General features: G+C 38.6%; 1 pseudogene; it reads right to left on the bottom strand.

The window, feature by feature from the left end:
- Nucleotides 1-4,624: 4,624 nt before the first annotated feature.
- LOC141418217 (olfactory receptor 4F3/4F16/4F29-like) lies at nt 4,625-5,589 on the bottom strand (annotated as a pseudogene).
- Nucleotides 5,590-7,104: the final 1,515 nt, after the last annotated feature.

Here is a 7,104-nt window from a genome sequence, read left to right as displayed (position 1 = left end):
GCTGGTGGTGTGTACAGTTGGTACAGTATGCTAGTCAGTGGGTGGTGTGTGTGAGGGAGGGGCACTGTGGTGATAGGTTGGGGAAGTGAGGAGGGGGAGGTGAAGTCATGGGGAGAGGGTGGATGAGTAGGGGCAGAATGAATAGTTGGGGGGAGAACAATGGATTGTAGCACTAGAAAAGGAGAGAAAGCAAAGAGTAATAATATGAATAAGAAAATAATAATAGTAAAATTAATAATACTAAAAAAAGCTAGGAACAACAAAGAAAAGTTCAGTTACCTCAGCAAAAGTTCTGGACTTGTTCTTTTGTGGTCCAATCCTGGTATTCTGGCCTATGTGGGGAAATGTGTTATCCCTCATGTTGGGCAATTTTAGGGGGGGAAAGACAACTTAAGGGTTCCCCCCCTGATTTCCTTGGTCTTATGGGGCACCTGTTACATGTGGGAACCCTGAGGTAGTCTCAGCAGACACCTGTTTTTTGCACATTATTTTTTCCTTCTGTCCACAGGGCAGGATGCAATTGAGACCTGAGGTAACTCACTTTACCAGTTTGTACAAGGTGATCCAATCTGTTGTTGTATCTGCCAGGTGCAGCTGTGTTTGCCCTACCACTGCAAATCTGGCTGGTCATCTCCTCCCCCAGCAAGGTGGGGTAATTCAGTTTTGAGTACACCCTCAATCTCACAAGACTGGCTCATCGGTTTGCCACACCCCTGCTTTGAGAGTTTGACTTGTCATCTCACCCCCACTCTCAGTGCTTTTTCCTTGTCTCACCTCTGCTTGCTGAGAGTTCAGCTCCTTGCCCCTCCCCCATTCTCCAAGGTTGTTTCATCATTCTACCCCACCCACAGTGTCAGTGGAAGATTATGATTCACTGTTTATGCTTCTCAGTTTTGTTCTGGGTGGGCAGGAGATTCAATCTGCCCAGGAGCTGCACTGGATTATGTTCCCAGGAGATGGGTGAGGGAGTCATGTCAGGTGAATGATGCTCACCTGTAGGTCTGCAGATTTACACAGGCAACTTTGAAACCAGCGAGGGGTGAGAAATGGTCTGCCACTCTTCTCAAGGCACTTACTGGGACTGGGTTCAGCCTAGTGGGGTGTAGGTAGGATTTCCACAGGCTAAGGGTTCAGTATGTTGCAGGGTCTGGTTCTATATGATGCTGTATCTTCTGCTTTTTGAAAAAAAAAGAAAGAAAGAGAGAGAGAGAAAGAAAGAAAGAAGAAAGAAAGAAAGAAAGAAAGAAAGAAAGAAAGAAAGAAAGAAAGAAAGAAAGAAAGAAAGAAAAGGAGAGAAACACCCAGGGAACTTTTTCTCAGGGCATGTATGCTGGGATTTTCCTGGCTGCTAGATGCAACTAAAAGCTGTTTTAAGGGTCAGTCCTTGAATTTTATGTGCACTTAAGGTGTTGGTGGTTATTATTTTGTCTAGAAAAAAATCAGAATTACCCAAGTGTACCTCTCACATCTTGAAGTGGTTTCTGAAACCACGGAGCTCAGGAATTCTGATTCCCTATCCTATCCACCACCTTGGATCTCTCCTCCTATTAAGTTTTAATAGAAAGGATATAGGATACATAGAAGAAAACAAGGAATTTAACAATTATCTTAGATAATAGTATTAATACTTGAATAATAAAAAGAAGATAGCATTGAGAAAGGAAAGAATGATGATCAAGTCAGGAAGAAAGGCTAAAGTTATGCCACAAAGGTACAAGAAATAACAGTGAGGGAAAACACAAATAAATGCATAAGAAGACAAACAAACAAATAAAAACAGTCAATCATTCTTTCTTTCTTGGAGATATTGGATGGACTTGCTATTTGAAAAGTTTTCTCAGGCTTGTCATTTTTCCAGTTTACTTGGTGTGGGTGGTACTGAGTCATTTTCTGTCTGAAGCCCAAACATCTTAGACCAAAAAGGAATGTTTGCAGATTGAGCCCTTACCTGCCTATGTCCACTGTGGCATCAGCTATATCCTCTGCTAGAGTGACTTCCTGCCAGTGTTTTCTGTATGGACACTCAAAAATGCAGGGGGCATATGACACCATCAAACTGTTCCCATCAGTGAGCAAGGGATCACACAGTTAGAAAATCCTCATACCAGGGTACTGTGCCAGTGCCAGCGTGGGTACCTGAAATGTCCAAGCATTGGCTGTGTTTCCACAGCCAATTCAGAGACAAGCTCTGAATTTATAAGGCAGCCAGACCAAAGCAACTTGCACGGTCATGGGTGAGGAAAGGGCCATTAGTGACTGTGTACTCTAGCCACTCACATCTATATCCTAGCATCCCCAGTTCATATTCACCTAGAGTTGGCCTCTCTCATCTCAGAAGACAGACAGAAGTACACCAAATGTAAACACCCATGGTTTTATCCTGCAGTGTGTCCTGAAATTCCCTCTGCCAAGCAGAGCTGTGTCCATTAATCTGTATCCAAGTCACAACTGGTTTCCTGGGTTCACAGTGAGGTAGTTATTCACTTTGCAAGTGGAGAGGGGTGGGATTTAGAGTTTGGAGTTATAGCAATGGAGAGATTTCTGCTCTCCTTGCTGAAAGGTTTGACAGTAAGTCCTCTGCTAGGATGGTTCTCCACCACAGACCCAGTGAGCAAGATTGGAAGGCAGAGAGGTCAGTTCAGCATCTGTTGGTTGTACATGTCACAGATCTCCCATCTTGAACTATATTTTTGCAGAGTGACAATGTGGAGCTTGCTGTAGCTTTCCTTTTCTCCTTTTCTTGCATCCCCACTAGGGTGGATTCTTCCCCTTTCCTATTATTTTGCCTATCATGATATCTTAAGCTCTGTTTTTTCTTTTACAAATCTAAAGTTCAATATTTCTGCATTTGACCTGATCACTCCTTTTTACAGTTATCAGGTCACTGTCCTTTCCATGCTAGCCACTTATCCCATCTGATTTTTTTTCAGATTTGTGGAGGTACAGGAACGTGTTGGGTGTCTCTAATCCACAATCTTTAATAATTATCCTTTCATGATAGAATTACTGGCAAACTTTGTACCATGTATGATTTTCTGTAATGATAATCTGCTTAAATTTATTAATGCATCAAAACTTTATAATATGTACCATTTACATATGTATTTAATATGAGAATTGTATACAGAACACTCAAATTCTCAGAAATTTAAGAAATCAAGTAACATTTGGTGTCTACCTTTTGGCACAATAATAGGTCTGTGTTGTGGCCAGTATGCAGAACAACAGAATTCTATTTTCCATGTTCTGAATTGTAAACTTGTATTAACAGAAATAATTAAAAAAATTCTATTATCTTTCTCAGGAGATAGGATATTGTTGGTCTATATTGGATTTGCAGTCAAATAAAATCTTGCAAAGTTCCAGATTTGCTCCATCTTGTAATTCTGCATGATAGTACAATTTTTTGATGTAAATACAGTATAGTCTTGGTGTGTGGGGGTGTATGGTTCCCAGGAGCCCCTGACTAAGGAAAACCCACCAATACTCGGGAAGCATAGACTTCAGTGCTGTATATAGATGATTGATTCATTTTTCCCACAGTGCTGCCCGACTTCCATTAAAGATAGGCCGCCTTTCAACAAATCTCAAATTTTTACCTGTATTTATTTTCTAGTTATACAATTTGCTGTTAATTTAGTTGTAAATCTGGTTCAATGAAATACATTTTTGTTCATAAATCAATGTTTCCTCTTTTTAGTTACAAAAGATTTAAACCATTTACAATCATTTGAATATCATATAGTTTTCTTTCCTGACAAAATCATTATCATTTAGGAAAAACTGGAGCGAAATAATTATCATACACACTGAATGTATAGATGTTTGCATCTTCTGGTCTCAAAATTTTTATTGGCTAATAATAAAAGGAGAGTTTCCTGGTTGTCTCTTTAGGATTTATGCTAAATTCTAATTAAATCTAAAAATCTTAGTACTAATTAAACATATAGGTGAGCATTTTCAGATGTCAAAGCACTCAATTCTCAATGCTATTTAACAAACAATCTTCATTTTGTTTATTCCTATTGGTGCATAGACATGGTGAAACTGAGAGGACACGAATATAGGAACATAGGTGGATTAGATGAGATGTGACTTTGAGAATCATTACAAAGATAAGAGTGTGCAATACCTGATATTAATGGAAAGTGGGCCCAATACACTAGGTTTCAGCAATCACCATCACCAAAACTTCCAATGTCAGACATATCTTCCAATAATTCCAAGGTTGAATTCACTACCCCAATATAGTTAGAATCCTTAGAGCAAGGGTTCTGAAGAACTAACCACGTAAAACTAGAGTACTTGCAAAGACATTTCATGGTGCATATTTAAAAGAACAACAAATTGAAAAGACTTTTGAAATCTTTTCAATAAAAATATTTATTTCTGAGAATATATAGAATTTTAATTTATATTTGTGGTACTGGGTGTGAACTCAGGGGTTACACCTTGAGCCTCTCCACCAGCTCTTTTTTTGTGATAGGGTTTTTTTTTTTTAAAGATACGGGCTACAAACTATTTGCCTGGGCTGGCTTTAAGCCATGATCCTCCTGATCTCTGCCTACTGAATAGCTAAGATTACAGGCATGAGCCACTGGTGCCTGGCTTCGTATTGTCTATATTAATCTGAATTTCTTCGACTGTGCATGAAAAAATTCATCCTGAAATTTAAAGCCTTAACAAAGAGTCTCCTCATTGTCACCTTCATCTCCTTGTTTCTAAATGTATAGATGATGGGATTCAAAAAAGGAGTGATGATGGCATCAAAGGTAGCTAAAAATTTATCTATGGGTAAGGTAGGGAATGGCCACACATAGACAATAATGCAGGGACCAAAGAAAAAAAACACCACAGTGATGTGAGCTGAGAGAGTGGAGAGGGCCTTGGATGAAGCACCTGAAGAGTGTTTATGAACCGTGACCAGAATGAAGACATAAGACACAATCAAGAGGAAGAAGGTGCCCATGGAGATGAAACCACTGTTAGCAGTGACCAGAAACTCCAGTCTATAGGTGTCTGTGCATGCAAGTTTGATGAAGCGAGGAAAATCGCAATAAAAGCTATCCATTTGGTTGGGCCCACAAAAGGATAAGTTCACAACAAAAGCCAGTTGGGCCACAGAATGGATGATCCCAATGGTCCAAGCCAGAGCCAGAAGAGAAATGCACATTCTGAGGCTCATGACGGTCAGGTAGTGGAGGGGCTTACAGATAGCAGCGTATCGGTCATAGGCCATGACTACAAGCAGCACCATCACTGTCCCACCAACAGTATGAATAAAAAACATCTGAGTGATGCAACCATTCAAGGAGATGACTTTAAGTTTTTGAAGAGGTCATAAATCATCTTTGGAGTTGCAATGCTGGACACACCTATATCAATGAAGGAGAGATTTGCCAGCAAGAAGTACATTGGAGAGTGTACGTGATGGTCTGAGATGATTGTGAGCACAATGAGAAGGTTTCCCAGCATACTTGCTACATAAAATATGGTGAAAAACAGAAAAAGGAGAACCTGAATTTCCCAAGAACTGGTGAGTCCCAGCAACAAAAATTCAGACACCACTGAGTGATTTCCTCCATCCATCAACTTTACATGCAAGGCTGATGCTGAAGTTACTGTTACCTGAAGAGCACAAGGGGAAAAACTTAATTCAAAGTTGAGAGGGATGTCCTGGATATAAAGCAATGGCTTGAGTATAAAAGATAAAGACCTCCTTGCCATTTTACACAGTTGGGTTTTACACAGTGCACAGACCGGACCCCAGACCTTTCCCCATTGTAGGCTCATTTGCTCATGTAATCTCAAATTTAGTTTTGGTCTTTACTGTATAATCAACAAGAGAAAATACAAACAACTCCCCTCAGAAGTTAGGTCAGGCACATCAAAAAGTGAAGAGCATTATACTTCCTAATTTCTACTTGGGACAAGAACCACTGAATGGAAACATTCTAAACCAGGAAGATTATATACAGCAACCTCAAAACATTCTGGAGCTTTTTTATTGGAATGTCTTTGGTTGCCTAGGTTTACAGTTATATCATCAATTCATTTTGTGGTTTAAGTTTGCATTCATTTCATTACCCTCTGTTAACATGGAAGTCTTACCATTCTTTTCTGTTCTTTTCATGGCCATTGTCCTTTTTCCAGTGACATTTGGCTGTACTGTTTAAAAAAAACAGTTGTCAAATTTTTCCTTATCAATATGTTCCATTTCCTTCTTACTTTTCCCCAACACCATTTAAAAAATTTTTAAATTATATTGCATTGGAGGTACATTGTGACATTTACCAAAGTTATTATAATATGTCATAATTTAATTCATCCCCCCAACACCAATTAAGACAAAATCTTCAGAAATCTTTTGTCCTCACTTTGTTTCCTGCCGCTTCTCACCTAAAGTCAGTTCCTTTCATACGTCTGGAAATTCTATAGGCTTTACATGTTCTGTCTCTGAGTCTATCCTCCATATCTTGTTTTCATGATTTCCATCTCATCATCTTTATGCTATGAGTTTAAAATGTTCAGTGAATGTGGTGTTCCAGCCTCAGATGTGAATTTCATGGATAATCTGCCCTCATTAAAATCAGCTCCTGGTGATTAGCCCTCTGAGTTATAAACTTGTATGTATTCAGTGTTCCTATTCTCTCACATATATGTAGCTAAGACAATTTCTTCAAATTCTGTCCTATCATAAAGTCTGCTCTTTATTTTATAAATCTTTTTAATTAAACATTTCCTTGAAGATAGAAATGCCAAAAATTTTAATATTTTAGTATTCAGCTGCTTTGGTCCTGAATGTTTACAGAGTCTAAAACTCTTTCATGGCTTTTTTTGCAAAATATCCAGTGAAGGATGATCCATTCTTCACAGATTATAAAATGAGGACTGAGTGATTTTAAGTAAATTTCATTATTTATTTAGATAAGGAATAAATTCAAGCCCAGTACTTGGAATTGTTTGGTAAATGCAAGGAAGTAAACTGTCTCAGGAAATACTAAAAATTAAACAGTTGTAATCCTCCTAAGAAGGGATTATAGGTGATTTTTCTCTTCTTTCTACTTTTATTTTGTAAATTTTCTATTATTTACATGTATTTCT

Source organism: Castor canadensis, chromosome 2 (genome assembly GCF_047511655.1).
Source record: "Castor canadensis chromosome 2, mCasCan1.hap1v2, whole genome shotgun sequence".
In the NCBI taxonomy this organism is placed as follows: domain Eukaryota; kingdom Metazoa; phylum Chordata; class Mammalia; order Rodentia; family Castoridae; genus Castor; species Castor canadensis.
This window is presented reverse-complemented; position numbering and strand designations above follow the sequence as displayed.